Source organism: Sinohyriopsis cumingii, unplaced genomic scaffold (genome assembly GCF_028554795.1).
Source record: "Sinohyriopsis cumingii isolate HCF-2022 unplaced genomic scaffold, ASM2855479v2 utg000131l, whole genome shotgun sequence".
Classification (NCBI taxonomy): domain Eukaryota; kingdom Metazoa; phylum Mollusca; class Bivalvia; order Unionida; family Unionidae; genus Sinohyriopsis; species Sinohyriopsis cumingii.
Genome location: NW_028315872.1, coordinates 686,438 through 707,449, shown reverse-complemented (window position 1 = coordinate 707,449; position 21,012 = coordinate 686,438). Strand labels below are relative to the sequence as shown.

The 21,012-nt window shown below is 34.3% G+C and overlaps 1 protein-coding gene across 1 annotated transcript in view; it reads left to right on the top strand.

Moving 5' to 3' along the window:
* The first annotated feature begins 16,566 nt into the window (after positions 1-16,566).
* The window catches only part of LOC149774807 (uncharacterized), a 208,457-nt gene continuing 204,011 nt past the window's right edge, over positions 16,567-21,012 (top strand). Inside the window, exon 1 of the mRNA XM_089944718.1 lies at positions 16,567-16,652. The gene's annotated coding sequence lies outside the window, so the exon portion shown is untranslated. The remainder of the gene's footprint in view (positions 16,653-21,012) is intronic.

The following is a 21,012-nucleotide window of genomic DNA, read 5'->3' as shown; positions in this document are numbered from 1 at the left end:
CTTTTAACAACACACACAGTCTTATACAATATTACTGATATGGATTCAAAAATAGATCCGACTGTTTGCTTTCTTATCGTTTGGATGGATCTACTTTATATATCCCAAACTGGACTTGGTTATGGTTTGGGGTATCATGGATGGATTTGTGTAGGTTCCATATCGTTAGCGAATCCGTGCGATATGAATGCAATGGTCCACTATCCGAACCGTCTGTGTAAATACCTTTGGTAACATTGTCTGTTAATCTTGGTGTTAGTTTATAAAAGAAAATATGCAGATATATTAATCTTCGTAGATATTTAAAACTGTAGGAATTCTACACGGAAAGTCGTTGTTTCGATCACTATGAAATCTTTTTTTATCTAAGGATGACGCATTGATAATTTTCATAAAGCTGAAGTCAGTAATAATTATAAGGGTAACTTATTTGAAAGGATAATTAGTGTTTGTAAGCATATAATTTATTTATATGCATACACACATAACGAACCACATTTAACAGAGAACAACAACACAAGCAGCAACAAATATATCGGTAATAATGACAAGAGAAAAAATGGAACAAAGACGTTTTTCAGAAATAAAACTAGCGATTATTCGGTCGAATTTGTAGATTTATATACATTTTAAGCCAACGGAGAAAAATAAAATAAATAGGCGTAAACTTTGTGCATCACTTTAGATCAGGAATACCTGCCTCATTGTTTAATGTCAGACAAGGTAAGATTGATTACACTAAATCGTAAAGAAAGGACGTAGTAGCAATAAAGATAGAAAACATTATACTGAAGCTGTTGTTTAAGGATACAAAGGTCGCCCGAACAAGTGTGTTGTTCGAGAAATACGATGCAAGATTTGCATGACACTATGACAACGGAGGTTTCACGTTTTACCGAGTCATGGTGATAAGAAAAAGATCCGATTAACTTTATAACTACCGAACAATAGCATGCATTTATGAATAATGTAATGTAAAAAATACTTCTGAGCTGAAACTTTAAAACACCGTAATCTGAGTGTGGCATTAGTGTTATACGATAATTTTATAAAGAAAATTACACTACAATTATGTACATGTACGATTGTCTGCGCAAATAAGGGACACGCACATTATTTTCTGGTTGGAAAGGCTGGGCTATTTTTTAGAAAGTTCCTACCCTCTTATAGCATGAAACATTTTCTTGCTTTGATTTCAGTAAGACATTAATTTCAGTAATAAAGAAGACACACAAAAATAGTGCAATTTTTAGAAGCCGCATACCAGGCTTCGTTTTTGTATCTGGAAGTGTCTTGGGATCTGCTATGTAAGTGCAAGTGCTAACAGACCAGAGATCTTCTAAATGCATGCGCCATATACCATCATTACGAAACTTTTACACACAAAAGGTCTCACTACCAAGCGAATCAAGCAACACTTCCGTGAGTCTAATGTCAATGTTTCCGTTATTTCCACGGACTTCAGGAAACCGGTCGTTCTCTGCATTAAGGTTCTTAAATATGCAATTGCAACAAATAATTTCCCCCAATGAACTAACACTCAAACACTAACTAGATCCTAATTTCAGACTGGCATAATCTCTCTTTTGCCTAACAATTGCATGACCCATCAGAACATCTTTCCAAGCTGGAGATTATTAAACACATGTACCTAAAAACTATAAAGGAAATTCTTTATGCCAAGAAATTAAGGAGAATTCATTTTACGAGATTGGTGTATGCTACCATCAAGTCTCGCAAAGAATATACATTATCAGGTCTGCTCCTGGAAAACTTGTAATTACTAGTCCTAGGAAATAATTTCTCTCCACCGACTACCCAAAAACAATAAATAATCACCGAAATCTAATAAGGTTATAAATAGAGACATATTTTTTAAAATGACCCCCCTCCCATGTTTGTTACAATATGAAACACTTCTAAAGACGATACGAATACCTTAAACTAGCAACAAAATGCGCGTAATAAATATTGCATGTATAAAGAAATTTTGGAAAATCAATTAAATTCCGTACAAAGGAATATATCAACTAGCTCTAGAATGTCATAATGTAATTGAATAATAATATATGAGAAATAGTTAAATCAATCTATTGAGTTGGTGTTTACTTTCAACTAAGAAAATTATTATAAGAACGTGTACTATACGTACATAACAAACACGAGTTTAATGTGACCTACAAAAAATATATAAAACTATTTTCAAAGACCTCAAGACTAATGTCGTTTTCATCTGAAGGGTTCTTTTTGCGTCCTTCTTGAATCACACTAGAGCTTGGATAGTGACACAATAAAGACTCTTGAATACACTTGTCACAATTACCATAAGCCACACATACAGTGTGAATGTGAATTCCAGTCTCTTGTGAATAAGTAAAGCAAAAAAGGAAAAAGAAAATACACAAAAGAAATACAAAAAAAAATCCACGCTGTTTTTCTTCTTATTGTTATTCTGATCGTATGTTAATACTTATCGAGTTCATTGTCATGTCATTCAATGAAATGCTTGAAGTAGACAACAAGACACAAAAACGCATTGTCGGGATGAAGGTGTGACCTTAACTATTTCTTGAAACAAGATGTCCACTAGTGATGCACATTATCAATAATTAACATGCACTGTTCTGTTCTAGGAATGGAGATGCTGCTTATAGTAGGTTGGACTGAATAATGTTCTCTTGCAAGTCGATTAATTAACTATTTTCATTCCGAAATGAAAGGTCTAGAAGTTAAGGATCCATTATATTATTCCTAGAAATCTTGTGATGCTTGTAATAACGTCCCACTTGATTTGATGATGATAAACGGTAATGTAGTTTCCGTACGGAAAATCATGTCCTTGAAGCATAAGAGAGCGTGAACGACTCGAGCGTATACTCTCAATGTATAGCGAGGTTTCAACACGTCCTGAAACTTTTGCCACTAAGGAGCTCCACTTACTGACTCTTTGGAAATATCTGCTTTCTGCATATATCAACAAAGTATAGGTATGGTCAGTTAGCATTTTAAATTTTCTTTTCAAGAAGTTAACAAATATGTATTTCTGACATAAAATAAGCGTGTAATCGACGAATTAATGGTAACACAACTTGAAGCTGTGTCAGATCAGATCAGACCAGAATGTCAGATTTGTTTTCTGGCTATATTTGTATAACTATTAAACATAAATGAATGATATATGCATCATTGGAAAGCCATTCAAATTCCGCTTCCGTTGACACCCCTTACGATATATTTCCACCACGGTGGGGAAAAATGTTTAAGTTAATTTTTGATCTAGCATCAGACTCTGCTATCTTCAGTTTCATTACCCGAAATTGAAAACATGTTTCAAGATTTTAAATTGTTTATGCTTTTAATTAAATGAAGATAGTTTCATTAGTTATATTAAAAGTTTCACTCCTCATCAAACGCCACTCTGATAATGAGTATCTGACACCACAAATTAAAATTATTAAATATAAAAAATGTATGGTCGAAAAGGATACAACATGAAGCTGAGGGAGAAGCAAGGAAGCATAGTTCACTTAAATTAATCGTGCATCTGAATATCTGAACAATATCACTGGATGTTATTGCAAAATACCACCGAGGAAACACATCATTACCTGAGAATAACATGACAAGTACTAGGGATTCCCCTCCTCATTGCTCTAAATTATACACCACTCATTATCTTCTTTCAAGTACATTTTTGGACTAAGGAGAGGAGCGTAATTCTGTACAGTTGTAAATTTTCATTCCCTTTGTACGTTCTCCTTCATCAAAGTCATGCCCTATATCAGTTTTTAAATACATTATTTACACCAATTGTAGCAGGGGGAACCTCATATAGCTGTAAACTTCATTTTCCCTTTCTATTCTAGGTAATGTAGTGCTACAGCGGTATTTTGCAACAAAAGCAAAGCTAGTGGAGGTCTGTCCTTGTGCATATTATACAGGTGCTACAATGCAAGGATTACTTCTCGCATTATAAATGTGGCAAGTAGCCGAGACTCTAGACCAGTTGTTCCCAAAGTGGGGTTTTGCACCCCCCTTGTGGGGGGGGGGGGCAGAGGTATTACGGAGGGGGACGCTAATGCTGAATAATGCTTTTTACAGGACAAGGTAGACCACTGTTCTAAATTCCGCTGAAATATAAAAGCACAACTTTATAAACATGTATCAACTCTTGTGATGTGTATTTAATTTGTATTGTGTTGGCCTTTACCCATGAGTATTTGTTATGTACATCTAAACTGTGAGATTGACCTTGGTCTGTAACTGAATTTAGGGCCTGCCTGACAAAACTCTTATTGGTGTGTAAACAATTCATATATACTATTTCTATATGATTTTAGATTATATATTAAGATCGTTATTGCTGGAGGTAAACATGTTTACTCGAGTTTAAATTTAGGACACTTGCGTTCCTCTTGGGAATTCCTAGTGTACCTACATCTTTACATATTCTTTACTGAAGTTTTAGTAAGTAACCCGACTTTGTTTACAGATTAAACTATTCTCAAAATAAACTCCGACCTGGTTCTGTTTTTATGTCTTTACGTTTATTTGGTGTATTTTTTACAATGGGAGAAGTAAACATAACTTCTTGATTGCATATCTTAATATCAGTCTTTGAGGAATCAATATAGGTTGTTTCAGTTAATATTTCAGAGGATTCGTGTCTTGAAAATATTCACTGGAATTTCAAAGTGCTCATTAGTACTTCTTGGACTAAATCACACTGAATTCATTCAGACATTTTGGATCACATCACCATGATACATCAAGACTGTTAGCACATTAGCACATTCGAGGCTATTGAAATATTATCAAATTCAACATTGGAATTTGTTTTGGATAACTACTGGAATTCATTTGAAGAAGAGAAAGACAAATGCTATCACAGAAAGAGAGAGTTGCAGAATGAGGAAGGGGAGAGGGACAGAAAGAGAATATATGCAAATGGAAATAAAAACGAAGAGATAGAAATACAGAGAAAAAGAAAAAGATAACTGCAATTTAGATTTAAAAATTAGAACTGTAAAGTGGAAAGCAATCCATCCCTATACAAGCTTGTGTTTTGATGTTATCATAAATAATAGTACCAAAATTTATAGAGAAGTGGAAGTCGATCAATATGGTGAAGAGCATTAGAATCTATTTTTTCAAAGTGTACATATTGGCAACGCTAAGAAAGTCTACACTTCATGGTCATTACAACAAAGTGTTAATTCTAATGTGGGTAAGGAATGTGTCTTGAAGCTGGTACCGGATGTATATTAAGAATGGTTAGGAATTGCAAAATGGAAACTGGACAGACCCATGTCGAATTTGCAAGAGAAAACGAACAAATACTGGATCGGTGGTGCTTGGCCAAAAAGGTTGATCAAAATTAAGATAACCTCATGACAGGTTGTTTTAGTTGAAAGGTTCACGAACTGCGTCCATAATGATGTCAAGACCTATATTGACGTGAAACGTTAGAAAATTCTGCTCATGCAGCTGATAATTATTCCATGACTGAAAAGTTTCTTTCGTTTGTAAGTCTTCCTCTCAGCAGTTTTCTGGTAAAAATCATCTCAGTCTCGTATCAGTACTTTCTAGTCTCAATCTAGCACAGTTTAGGTATAATACGTGTGACAAGAACGATATGGAATCTTCCTATGTGCACTTATTGCAAGAAGAAAGGGCATGTTATTTCTGATTGCTACATAATAAAAATTAAGCAACATAATAAAGACCGACTTTCCAAATGCTCTTATTTTGTAAGAGGTTAAGGTCACAGTCCTTTACTGAAAGCAATACATTATGAAAATTATAAACAATTCATGTCGAAATGTTCTATATCACTTGTGGGCAATTCTGCCAAGCCTATCTCTCTTAAAATATTTAGGGACACAGGAACTTCTCAGAGTCTTTAATTATCAGGTACATTGCCCGTAACTGAGGGAAAATAATCTAGTTAAAAGTGTTCATACTCAGGGCATAGATTTCGGCTTTATTTTTTATTTCCAGTGTAGAGAACCTATGACCATTGACTTATGAAACACAGTGTTCCTCCTACTGAACTGCTATGGCTACCTACCCAATAATGTTGTAACCAAAGAATTAAAAATAAATAGCATTAGAAAGATGAGAAGAAAAAGAAACATTAAATATTTAAATTGCATTATAATTTAATTAAGCCATCCAGATAAGCATGCATGAATATGATACGTACTTCACTGCCTATAGCGAATGGCTGTATAATCATTTCCACAAAAATGTTTACTATAAAAGACGCAATAAAACAAAAGTCATTTCATTCAAGTTGTATATCGTTATTGAATAAATACAAGAAGCTGGCCACAGCCTGCAAATTGAGACCACTCATGAACTATATTTACAATGTTTGATACAATGGTATTAAAGTAAAATGAATTTTAAAAAAAGAACTTTACCATTGAGGGTAATCTAGAGTGTTGGACGAACGAAAGGTCACAAACGTCCATGTAAGAGGGAGGAGTCTTGACAAAAATGTATCACATGAAGACATATGCAATACTGCTGCATCGTTACATGAAAACATCATCTTATTTATCTGTACTGTCTGCATGAACAATCTATTTTATTATCCGACAAGGTAGTTCCTTCCAAATTAGATGTCAAACTGTCAATTCGTTTTTGGCAGGAACATCAAAAAGCGAGACAATTTCATTTGTAAAGTGTAAATATATTTGAGTAATTCAAATAATTGCATCTTTAATGATTCAGAGACAGAAGCAAACAAAATTAAATTATATGTTCTGTGATTCTAATTAGATGCTTGGCCATTAAGTCCAAACAGTACAAAATACAGACAAAAATAAAAAGTGGGCAGCAGGCCTTGAAGCAAACTTAAAACAGGTGCTAAATTAAAAGTCAAGAATGTAGATGTGACAACATATCATTGACTGACATTTTAAACATATGACAAACACAACCGTTGCATACAGATTGCCTTAAGAATATTCAGACAAATCTTACAAAAGTATACATGTCTCAATCTAATATGGGTAAAGAAATTAAAATCCAAATTTCTTTAAAACTAATATGAAAAATGTTTACAGAGTAAGATCATATTTGGAAAAAACATTTAAACAGCATGTTAAGAAATCGCAATGTTATTGTTGTTATAGGGTTTAACGCCATTTTTCAGCACGCGATAGGCTACACATGGCGGCCAGTATTAATGGTGGAGGAAGAACCCGGGAAAACCCCGGAAAGAACCACCGACCCACGAGAAGCTACTGGCAAACTTTCTCACATACCCACATTAGCCGAATCCGAGACTCGAACCCACGCAGACAGCGGTGAGATGGCAGTGATCCATAACGGAGAGCGCTTTAGACCACTCGGCCACTCGGGGCCCCTGAAATCGCAATGAATAATTATACTAAAGTAATCATGACTTTAGCGACAACACTTTATTTTCTTATGGAAATATTCAAATTTACATTTTTGAAACGTGGTAATAATTTCAATGCTTTTATAATGAATGATAAAAATGTAAGAACTACCTCACTGCCAAGAAAATTATTTGCATAAGAAAAATATGAAAAGGTGCAAATAACGAAACAAAAAAATCTTAACACCGATACAAATGTCTTGGTATGAAAGAAAATTAATCAAATTACCAAACTGATATCTAAGAACACGTTGTTATCAAACTGGAAAATATACACTAGTTGCCAGCCTAAAAGTCAATGTAAAGTTTAAGTCGAAATTGAGTTACAGACGATATAAAATTTGCATTGTTGTGTAAAATAGCAACTTCCATTTTAAGGAATATTAATGGTATCACTGTAATTCAGTTTACAGGTAATCGGAAAATTGCATCACTGATGATAAAATGCCTTTCCCAGAGTTCCGTTTTGATGAGAGAGGCATGTGCATTCCATTGCATGCCATGCTATTTCTGAACATTACTGCCCTATTTGTCTGAAGTTTTGACATACATGCCAACCCCAAGAGAGATATAATCGTAATTATTGCTCTCATAAGTGGCAAAACAGCATAATTTGGGAGTAAAGGTGTAATCTGTATATTACAAACCAGAATTACAGCATGCATAAAAAACACCTTTACGACTATCCTGGTTCTGCAGCTAGTCACAATTCTTTAAAAAAATAGGGCAAAATCCATATGGATTAGAACCATAATGCAAACACAAAATATACTTAAAAAGTAATATAATAAATCACCCTGAGCACCTGACCATGATAATTGCAGAATTCCGGTTCATGATCATTCAGCGAAAGTTACACATGTAGACTAGTTGAAGTGTGTGCTGAATATAAATATTCTGATATTCTTCTTTAAAGTTTGAGAAGCAGTGTTGATTTTTCCCTTTTTCTGATCTGACAAGCTTAAAACTATGAAAAGATCCATCTGCTCTTAACATTCCGTCACATTTCAAACTCGTACCGAAAAGCGTTTCACTTAACATCTGGCGGCATTTTCTTGAAAAACAAAGACTGGATCACTAAGTGATCAACAAAATGAATCTATTAGGCGAAGATCACTTCTAAAGAACCCAGTCCGTTTTCTTCTAAATGGGGCATACACAGTTGCTATGAAAAGCAGATAAATAAATTATTCTTATGCTATTCTTGTGCAGCAGTCACATTTTTTAAAGAATATTCTCAAATTTACGAGTGGAATTAAAGAGAAAATAATAAAATGACAAAAGCGATTTTGATTGCTTTATTTTTACTTTTTAATGTAGCAAAAAAAGCTTAATCTATATGCAGTCTCGCGGTAAACGTAATTTGGTGAAAAAGTGTAATGATTATGCCAAAAATGTACTGGTTGGCATGTATGCTTTTGTTAAAGATAAAACAGTAATAAACATTAAATATAAAGTATTAAAATACGTACCATACTAATTCAGTTTTAAAGAATAAATATTCATAATATTTATAGCCATATAGATACCATTTAGGTCAAATCCAAAAACTGACCATTTAATCATATTGTGCAATTTTCTTTTAATGCACAATGACCTGTCATTCCCATCAAATACCAGTGCATGTACACTTCCATGTAGTTATGCAGCATGTGGATTTCATCTTTGCTCATGCTAGTTGTTACTCTGACTGACACTTCTGTTGTCGAGTACACAATGTGTCATTGGTTGAGGAACTTGTGCGAGTAAGCACCCGGCATTACATGGTACTGTGTTCATAATACCCTATGGGTAGCCTCATTTCCCGATTAGATCTGGTCTGCCGAAAATTAATCTCAAAGAGGTTTTAACTGGGATGACCTGACTCGAGCATTAGTGTATTTAATAAGAATGTAAATAACACTGCAAAATGGTTTTGTTCTTGAACCAATGAATGTCATAGTTAAAACTAGAAGGAATTGTTGACACAGTGGTATAAATTGACAATGGAACGTAACATGGTCTTGTAACATTAGTATGATCACTAATGTCAACTAACTTAACAATACAGATTACAATTGTCCACAAACCTCTCTCTCTCTCTCTCTCTCTCATATCAGGGAATATTTTATTTGATCACAAGATGCAAGAAGAAAACTGTGATGGAATACTTGTCTTTGCCACGGTTTTGTTTTAGAAAATGCTAATCGTGACCTGAGGTCAAGTAGAGTGCTATGTAATCATGTAATTGAGAGGATTTATCAGTCATGCTTTAAGATCTAGTACTTAAAAGTTGAATTATAAGTTGAGTTCAGTATTTTATTTCGGGCTGGAAACTTTTTCTTAAAATTATTGAATTCAAGTGATTATTTTCTCTGGAAACACGAAAGTGCTCTAACAAAATTATTGGATAGAGACAGTCACTGGAATATATAGTGAATTCAAACCTGAAATTATACTACTTTGATTCCACAAAAGACTCTTGGAATGTGAACACTCTACAAGCTACTACAGACACAGCAACAGCCTCAGTTTTGGATTTAACTTATTCAGGCCTTTAAATTATTAGGACTTGTGTCGGTAATTCTAGGCGTTTATGGGATTTAATTCATAATACCGTAAGTTCCTTTCAATTACATTTTCACTTTGCATTCGAGGGAAATAAATTATTTGTTGAATTTTACAAAGCTCATTGCTTTTCACTCTTTTCTGTTACTTGTCTAAAGAGCATATACTTGTAACATAGCTCGTTCTTCTTCTTCTCCCTCCTTTGAACCATCATCCAGACTATCTGCAATAACATCTGTAAGAATACATTTTCAAATATATTTTATATTAAAAACAATGTAAAAACTGGATACTTGCCAGTTATTTTCACTATCAAAAATGCTATATAAAGTAAACAAACCTGGTATGTGCCTTATATCTTGCTATGATCTGACCTTTAAAATTGGGACCTATCACATATTTGAAAATGGTGAGCTACAATATGTATTTGCAAGTAGTTTCATCATCATATTTCCTGAAGCTAACAAAACTACATATCGGATACGTAAAACGCACCAGACAGAAATGTTTCTCTGTGCATGACACTCTGTCTAGCTATGATACATATCTGGGTTCACTGGGTAAAAGGTCATATAATGGACAAAGCAAAACTGCAGAATAATCGGACAGACTTTGGATAGCACAATGGCAAAATTATCGTTCCAGCTATTTATAATAATAATGAGAAATATCGGATTGCAAAGGGAATTTTAAAAAATATCAATATGTAAATAAGGTCATTAAAATCAAAGTGATTATATTTAAACCAATTAACTGGAATGCCATTTATTCCAGCTGAATGTCAGTTATACCTAAACTTTGTGCTTCACATCGTTTCATTATTTGAAGGACCATTTATCAAGCCCAATGTTGATATCTTCCAAAGAGTCAGGATAATCAGTCTTTGGTTGTATCAACAACCAATTCACGTTTTAACTATGCAACAGAAGATAGAAGCATGAAAAGAAGTAGCTACTAGGGTACCAGTCAGTCATACCATGTAGGGCATCACCCCTGATATATACTGGTGGAGGATCCATGTACTGCCTAAACAATCACTGATCTATTGCATAATCTATCGTCAGTCAACAACAAGGACAAGTTTTCAAGAATCTCTCTCATACAGTCCATATTGATAAAACTGCTCAGATTTGATTTTAACTGTGTTAATTATACAAAATTTGCTCTGATGCCTTTTTCCTTACATAAGTATATACAGATAAAATCAGGTATTTTGTTCTTCAAAATGTGTTGACCAATATGTTTGAACTAAGTGTAAATGGTTAATAACATTTAGTGGTCTAAAAATGAATTAAAAAAACTAAGCTACTTGATTCTTTCTGGATATACTTCCATAAGGAAAAAGACGTAATGTTAATTTCAGTAAGATCAAAACAATTAGACAACGGTACATGTATACATAAGATATTATTTTGGTGTATGTGATGTGTGTGTGAATTGAAGTTTTAATGTAGCTTTAAAATATTTTCAGTCATATCGCAATGATGTTTATAGTGAGAAAGTTTATAGTGATGTCTAGCAATGGGGCATCTTGCCCACCCAGTCACACAGCACCGGCCTTAACAAGTTTTATATGATGCTGAACTTCAATGTGATAGTGAACTTAAAATCAGTCTAATCAGACTAAGACCTACCCTGGAGTCACATTATACTGACACCAGGCCAACCAGTTCTAGCACTAACCTCTTAATGCTGAGTGCTAAGCGAGACAACTGCTAGTACCATTTTTACAAGCCTTTCGTATGACTCGGCTGGTATTCGAACCAACAATCTCCCTCATCAGAGGCGGGCATTCTAACTACTAGGCCACCGGAACGGTTTCTTCAGGAAGTAAGACCATTACCATCCCTAATCCCACTATACATATCAGGGGCGAAAGTTTACGCAGTAACATTGTTATGTTGCTCAGTTAGCAGCCTTAATGATATATTAATCCATCATTCAAGCATTAATTTCTAATTTTAGAAACAATAATACAGACAGTGCTTTTAAAATGATATTCTGTACTGACCACTTAACGGGGCCTTCAATGGGACAACTACTTAATTTATTAACATCATTTACACTTCAAATAAAGTTAGTCACAATAACACATGAAATACTGCATGTGTAATAAAAAATATGCACTATTCGTTTCATTATGTAGAAAGTATTGATAAGGAATCTCAAGATAGAAACAATCATGCTACTGTTTTGACAAGGAAAGCCCTCATTACACACAGAGGCGGTGTTCTCAACAGATTTCCAAACTAAAGAGTCATTTGACAATTAATTCCAAAATCTCAAGGGCATTTTATTATATGTCTAATCAAAGGTTGTAATTTAAATCGTTCCTAATACTATGCTCTATATTGTTCGATATTGCAGCTATATTAATGTGTTTTATACACAAAACATCACGGTCTGAAAACAACAGATACAATAATAGTTTCATCCTACCCCATTTTGAAGATGCACTGTTTTGACTCAAAGTCATAAACTCCCAGTTCTCATGAGAATAAATCTCTCAATGAAAAAAGTTACTTGCCATGAAAACTCTATTACACTACTAATCCTGTTTTGAATCAGTAAAGTTCTCATCAAAGTCCTTAGTAACTATTTCGATGAGGCAAACCAACCTCTGCCTAAAACAATCAGCTACTAAACGTGTGTTTGCAATGTGACAGACAGTGGACACCTACATCAATAACACTGTTCAGAATACTCTAATGACATCTCAAGTTCCATGAGGAGCTGTTGCAACCGATTGTCTTAGGTGGTTCTTTGTTACTGTAAATACCTTTATAATGCATCTCATAGCGGTATCAGTGTCCTTTACATTTGTTTTAGGAGCACCAAGTGGCCAGTATCTAAAGCACTTATCGTTCTTGATCACTGCCGTCTCACCTCTGTCTGCGTGGGTTTGAGTCTCAGTCTCGGCTCACGTGGGTACTTGAGATAGCTTGCCAGCGGCTTCTCATGGGTCGATGGTTCTTCCTAAGGTTTTCCTGGGTACTTCCTCCACCCGTTATACTGGCCGCCATATCTAGCCTTTCTTGTGCTGACAAATGGCATTAAATCCTTAAAAATAAAAACATTTGTTATGTATGAAAGCACTATGATCTTAAATCTGATGATTAAAGGACTTTTAATTTCAAAGACAATTTCCAATAAACCTTTAACAAAAGTTTGATATGTGAATTAATTTGACCGATACAATTGAGTTCCTTTGAAGATAACCATGATAAAGGTAAGAATGATAATAAATTGAAATAAAAATCTTCTCTTGTAACTTTGTCTTTTGTCTATGATTATCTGCACTTCTCGAGGAATAAGTTATGATGGATGCATATGCACATTGCCCAATTATTTTGAAACGAGTCACAATTTAAATCTGATAGGCTATTTTTTTACTAACAAGTAAGCAATTTTATTATGATACCATCATGATTTTCCTCAAATTTTATTATTTTTGCTTTCGAGACATCTCTCCCCAATCCAGATTATAATAAATATAAGACAACCTTTAGGAATGTTAAAGTGAGTTCTTTTTGGTCTCGTTTTTCTATTACATTTGAGTTTTTTTATGTACTACTGTTACTTTAAAACACCGTTTTCTACTAGAGCATATATTATTACAACGGTGACACGCAGAGTAGCAGACCTGTGTGAAGGTACGAAGTTCGACAAATCTCAACTCGGGTTGTTTGGGAACCTTATATATATATATGGATGGTGTCACCAAGATGTGTATGTGGGAACTATATATTTATGGTCAAATATCACCTAGCTCTGTGTATGGATAACACATGCATGTATTTATGGCACAGGACAGTGATGTCTTCTGATGTCCAACCTAGGCCAACTATTAATCATGTGCTAATAATAGCAGGGACATATCACATGTAATAGTCCATCACTCTCTATCACTGTAAAATAACATCAGTGAAACAAATATTACCACAGATTTATTTGCCCAAGAAAGCTGCTGTCAACACTGTACGTTGATGTAAGCAATATGTTGGCTATTAATTATAGCTGCTGTCTCACAGCTGACTTATAGCATTGGCTATGATGCTGACTACCGTATATATGTATGGGATAGTCCTAAGTCGAATAAAGTACGTTAGGGCTTAGTATAGAAGTGTAGAAGTATAAATAGCAATATTCAGAGTTTTCCAAATTTGAGAATTAATTTTCTGCAAGAATTTACGTGTTGATGTTAAAGTGTTTTGACATATCACATGCTGACATGGCCATCCCATTCAGTAGCAACATCAAGTTCCACTAAATCGTCTAAATATACTTCACCATTTGTTTGCACCCTCCCTTTCCAATTTAAAAAGCAAAAGGAACAAATGAGATCAGAGATTCAGAGATGCTGAGAACATAATCAGTTCATTTATTGATTTATAATTTCAAACCTGGTTATGCCCAGGGTGGCCCTAAGACAGTTATCATCTGGGCATTTCACTTCAAACGAAGTTTTCAGTTTAAAAGACAACCATGCTTGTCAGTCATTTCCGGTTCCTTGACAAGTCCATTTTTAGCAAACTGGTATATGCAGGACTACACATGTATGTTCATAGAAGGAAAATATCATGTTGTCTGCTTCCGATATTTACAATGTCGAATCAAGCACAGAAAAGAATGACAAATACAAATTAACCTTTCCCGTGGATTTAACAAGTGGTGATATTTTTAAGTTCATGAGTGGAAAGAGATATAAAACGAAACTCTCAACATTATGGCAATTTATGGAATTATCCGGCAGATACCGAATAGGATGAACTAGATCATAATGCTGTATGATGAAAAAAGACTCACCCATAGTGTATGCAATATGCTGCCGTGATAGTATGGAAAGACCGTTAAGCTTGAAAGGTGCCTAGGATGCTAGTGTTATTGCCACTCGGGTCAGTCAGGTTAGAAATAAGTCAATGAATGATATAACTAAGTTCTGTGCACTTTTTATCACATTAAAGCAGGGACGTCATTTCAACATTGTTCGGGGGGGATGTCGCAAAACTTCATGGGGGTGGCAAAACTTGAGTGTGGAGGGCAAAACTTGATGGGCTTGTTAATTTTCGTTTACAGGCAACAGCAATTTTACATTTTACAGCACATGCGAATTCCTGCCCCCCCCCCCCCCATGACGTCCCTGCGTTAAAGATTAGCTGTTGAAATCAGTGACGGGGTACAAACAAACGGGGAGCTATATCTATCAATAAATACGCTGAAACAGCCACACTTGACCTTTAAGCATCGGGTGGTGCATGGTCAAAGATAAAGTAAAGACGGACGTGATAGGACAGTCAGAAGAGTAATGATAGGAAGGGTAGAAATAAGTAAAAGGGAGTCAATATTCTTCTTGCACTATAAAGATCATTGTGTTCTGCTTCTCTCACAACAATCAATTTGAAAAGAAAACGAAGAGAGAGAGAACCGCTTCTTCGTTATCCAGCTCTTATGCCATCAATGTGAACTGTTTTGACGTGGGAATATAGCAATCAAGACCTTCGCACAGGGGCTCGTATCGCTGCTTACAATTTAAGTGTCAGTCATAATATTTTGTTATCCTATATGTATGTCTCATAGTTAAATATAAGCAATGATATGAGGCCTTGTGCATCAAATCAAGCTCATTGGTGGAACGGGAAACAAGCGAGTTGTCACAGATGATGACGAATGAAAGAACGAACAGATGTTTTGAACGAATATAATAAATTTTTTTATAAAGAATCTAGTTGTGTTTCTTACCAGTTTGATCCAGTACGTCTTGCCATCTTCCGAGAGTTAGGTGCATTAAGTCTCGAAGCAATAAAATCCATGCACATACCAAAACACGCGGCACAAATACCGGACTATATCTGCCGCACCAGGCTTAAAATATTGCACTTTCTGCTGGCATCACCAGTTTACTAATTCACAAAAAAAATTCTTTTTAAAAATCACTAATAATACTAGTAATTATTTTTATCAGCCGTATGTATCGGTACAAGAAATTTACAGCGACACTGCACATAAGCGATGTTCTGATTGGATGATCAATGACCAACAATCAGAAGGCACACGCCTTCTGATTGGCTTAGCGTTAGCACTCTCAACCTACCACCAGAAGAAGCCTGCAAATTGTGTGAACTAGATACATGGTGTGTAACTGCCTGTCAGACGTTACCGACTTTGTGAGGACTTTCTAAATAACACTTATAATCATTTTCAACCATTTTCTGCAAAATCATTTCGAGGACTGGTGTGTAATTCCTCACAATATAGTAACGTCCTGGAGATGTTGGTGTGCATCCCATCTCAGGTCCTCGCAAGTATACCAAAACACACACACACACACAAACACACACACACACACACACACACACACATATATACATATATATATATATATATATATATATATATATATATATATATATATATATATATATATATATATATATATATATATATATATATATATATAACTATAAACCAAAAGTTGTATATATTGTATTGATTCACACAACTCTTGTATATTAATCCGTGTAACCACATAGAGATAACTCATATTGGTAATCAGTCATATACCGGCACATTTGTAGATTTACGTCAATACACGTGACTCTCTAATCATTCTTAACTCGTGTGTTACCAAGTGAAGACGCATTATTTGCAGGCGGAATAGTTCATTAATTTTTTCAGTCGCTGAGCTGTTTGTAAGGTAAGATTTTAAACGTTGTCATTAAACTTTTCTTTAAATATGCAGCAATACATTGTATGCCAAATATACTGAAAATGAGAATACAGTAAGGCTGATTTGTGTGGGGGTAAGTGGTAGTACATTATAATAATAGCATATACCCGGAGACGGATTTGTATGATAGCTCTGCTTGTCTATCTTCCTTCTCCACCTCAACCCATCTCTTTGCAGACCAGACTCTTGTCTGTTAATCAGGTACGACCTGCAATTAAATTCATACATTCATACACACATTCTGTTGTACAATTACATTCATATATCCATACACACATTCGTTTGTACAATTACATTCATATATTCATACACACATTCGGTTGTACAATTACATTCATATATCCATACACACATTCGTTTGTACAATTACATTGATACATTCATACACACATTCGGTTGCACATGTACATTCATACACACATTGGTTGTACAATTACATTCATATATCCATACACACATTAGTTTGTACAATTACATTCATACCTTCAGACACACATTCGGTTGTACAATTACATTCATACATTCATACACACATTCGATTGCACAATTACATTCATACACACAATGGTTGTACAATTTCATTTATTCATGCATAATCACATTCGTTTGTACAATTACATTCATATATCCATACACACATTCGTTTGTACAATTACATTCATACCTTCAGACACACATTCGTTGTACAATTACATTCATACATTAATACACACATTCGGTTGGACTATTACATTCATACATTCATACACACAATCGGTTGCACAATTACAGTCATACACACATTGGTTGTACAATTTCATTTATACATGCATACACACATTCGGTTGTACAATTACATTCATACATTCATACACACAATCGGCTGTACAAGTACATTCATACTTTCATAAAATCATAAACTATGAATCAGCTATGCATACTGTTTGTCTTACGTAGCCCGATTTGTATTATGTTGCAATTTGAAGTTATATGTCTTACGTAGTCTGAATTGTATGATGTTGCAATTTAAAATTATATGTCTTACGTAGTCTGAACGTTAGGATGCTGCAATTTGAAATTATATGTCCTATGTAGCCTGAATGTTAGGATGTTGCAATTTAAAATTATGTCTTACGCAGTCTGAATTCCGCTACATTTAAATTTGAACTTGTCATAACATAATTAAAAATATTGTTGCCATGGTGAGGTAATACAGCATCATGATTTAGCGAAGATCAATTTCAAATATTCGCCACACGGAATCAGCAACATAACGACCATCTTAAGAACAAATCTTCCAGCATCTTTATTAAATCTCGGTTATTGTTTACTTCCTACTGTGACAATCACTGGATTATTTTTCCCAATACAAAAATATATATAGTTTTATGGTTTTGCTGTATATAATCGTTATTAATTGGAAAGAGGATTATCGACTAATAATTTTACAATTACGTCATGCTATTGGTATGAAACAAATTATCTCATATAATCTTCCAACAACATTAACCTTATCTAACCCTAAAACTTCCAGCAAGATGTGATGATTAAACAGTAAAATGCTATTGTATTGTATGAAACAAATTTTCATTTGTAATCTTCCAGCAAGATTTGATGATTAAACAGTAAAATACTATTGCATTGTATGAAACAAATTTTCATTTGTAATCTTCCAGCAAGATTTGATGATTAAATGTTATTGCATGAGATATATGCAATAATAGCACATATTGCACAAACTACCCAAATAACCAAATTACTTTTAAACTGAAAGAAATATTATTGATTCTACATGACAACATGATCATATGCTAATTATAACCATTTTACCTCTGGGTTCAACATCCTCCTTGTGCTCCACTTTGTGTGGGAACAGTGGTGGAGCGTTATAGTGTAATGCAAGGGTCGCAGGTCTGATACACCAGCGTGGGTCGGTTGCCTTAGTGTGTATTTTAGAAATTGTTAATGAGACTTGTGTATTCCTTTGATTACAACACAAGTATAAATTGCCTCTGATAGGCGTACGTGTGTGCAAGGTAATTTATTTACTTTGTCAAAAAAAATAGGATCGATATAATCAACAGAGAGCGCTGCATTTTTCCAATTTGATATTTTACATCTCTTGCCTATATGAATTGAGCAAATTTATTTCTGGATTATTTTCTTTGTGATTGGATATGGCATCCTCTAAGATTCAACATTTCCATTTTTTTCTGGTTACAAACCTTTAATTCCTTGACAAATTTTTATTTTAATTTATTTTTGGTTCTGAATGAATGTTTTGTTATAACACGCACTACTTTCTACTTGTAGTACTGAAGAAGTATTAACGAGCATTTTGCACTTTCAGTGAACAATTAAAATAACTAAATCCACACAAATTAAAAACTGAACACAACACTGAGACTGATACTACTTCGGATGATAAGGTAGGAATAAGTACTATTTCAAGTAAACAACATTTCTATAAAAGCTAGGACACAATAATAGAGCAAGGATGTAGGACATTTTCCTTTCTAAAACTTGCTTAGTTGTCGTGAAGTTAATAATTTCCGCAATAAATATGTATTTTCCACCATTATATAATTTAAATCATTCCCTGTTGAGTAAGGCTATAACACAGCTGACTTCCATGACAATTAAAACAGCCATAATCTGTATAGTACACATGAATTTTCAGCGGAAACTGTGGAAACCCATACTGTAATCTGGATTCACAATTACAAATTCAAAGCATTCAAGATTGATTAAGTCAGTGACACAAGTACATGTGATAATAATATTACTGAATTAACAAAAAACGTAAATTGATAAAAACACAAAAATGTAATTGTATTTATAATCCGTTTTATTTTCTAAATTATTGAACATTTCTATCTGATAGCGGGAACTGGATCCCTCTGTTTCCTAGTCGGCAATGAATACTTCAATGATTAGCATGGATGACTGTTGCACAAATGCAGACTGGTCTAAGATTTTCATGATAATGTTTAATATCGGTTTGGATACAGCCTGTATAGCCGACACTAAGCCATATATATTCAGCATACCTCCCTAATATCAATGAATCTTAGTTGTTATTAAATTTACTATTAACTTGTCATATGAACCTATAAACCAAATATAGTAAATATATGACAAGAAATACTATAAATACTGGAACACGTTAAACAATGTTTATGTTGCATTCATATTGAAAATGTACAACGTTTAGATTGTGATATAATTTTCTAAATTCCAATTAGAACAATTTACTTTCTCCCCAATTACAGCCATGTCAAGATGAGATAATATAGGATAGCGTGAGCTTCGAGCTGTTGCTTTTCCGTCACAATAGTGCTTGCGCCATTTACATCTGATGTGTCTGTGCTTTGGGAGTAAGTTGGAACAGGCTCGTACTGGTTAAGCACATCCTCAAAAGTCGAGTCAAGGTGATTGTTGGTTAGTTTTGACACAAAAGACTCTACCCTGCACATCGAATCGAAAAATCTGCTATGGCATCAGAGGCTCATCACTGCACCTAGCGGCTACAGTCTGGACGTTATGGAGGAGATAATGCAGTGTATCATGCTATCCTTGAATAAAGAACTATCTGTACAGTAGTTCATCAAGACAGCTGATGGTGGAGATAGCGATGGATATACAATGGGAAATATTCTCTTAAATTTAGTCAGTCCCCCCTCTTCGCCTTTTCCTGGCTGATATACGTATGATAAGATGATCTTAAAGATTTTGACACAAACACATCTCCCGCAGTGCCGTTTTATACTGTCTTCTGGAGCATTTGCTTTAAATTTGGAATACCATATGGTGCTGCTTCCTACTGTTCCCACATGGGCAAAAGAGTCTTGACTCAGACTGAGTGCCCTTGTCACACAATTAATATCTATCAGTCTTTAGGAATTCATTTTGTGATCAGAGTTTACTGTAGTGTCGGTCAAATCAGAAATAATTCCAAAGGAATTATGTTTTTAAAATATTTATTGGAATTACTTAACGGCTCATTGACCTTTGGGTTTACACATTACTTTGGGGTACGTAAGCTAATTCTAAGAAATTCCAGGTTGCATGTTGGTTAATCAGTGAATCAAAGATTACTGGAATTCATTCAGAACATTCTATACTTTTGGACTTAGATATGACATTTAAGATTAATATTAACTGGATTTTAATTCACAAAACTGTAAGTGTCTTTACAATTTTTTTTTTTTTTTTTTTTTTGCATTATAAGGAAATAAATGCTGTTTCGTTTTATTTAAATTGTTGGTTTCAGTTTATTTGTGTTACATATTTTAAGACCTATAATCGTAACACTAGCATGTGTTACCTTTTCCTTGAATGAGGTAAA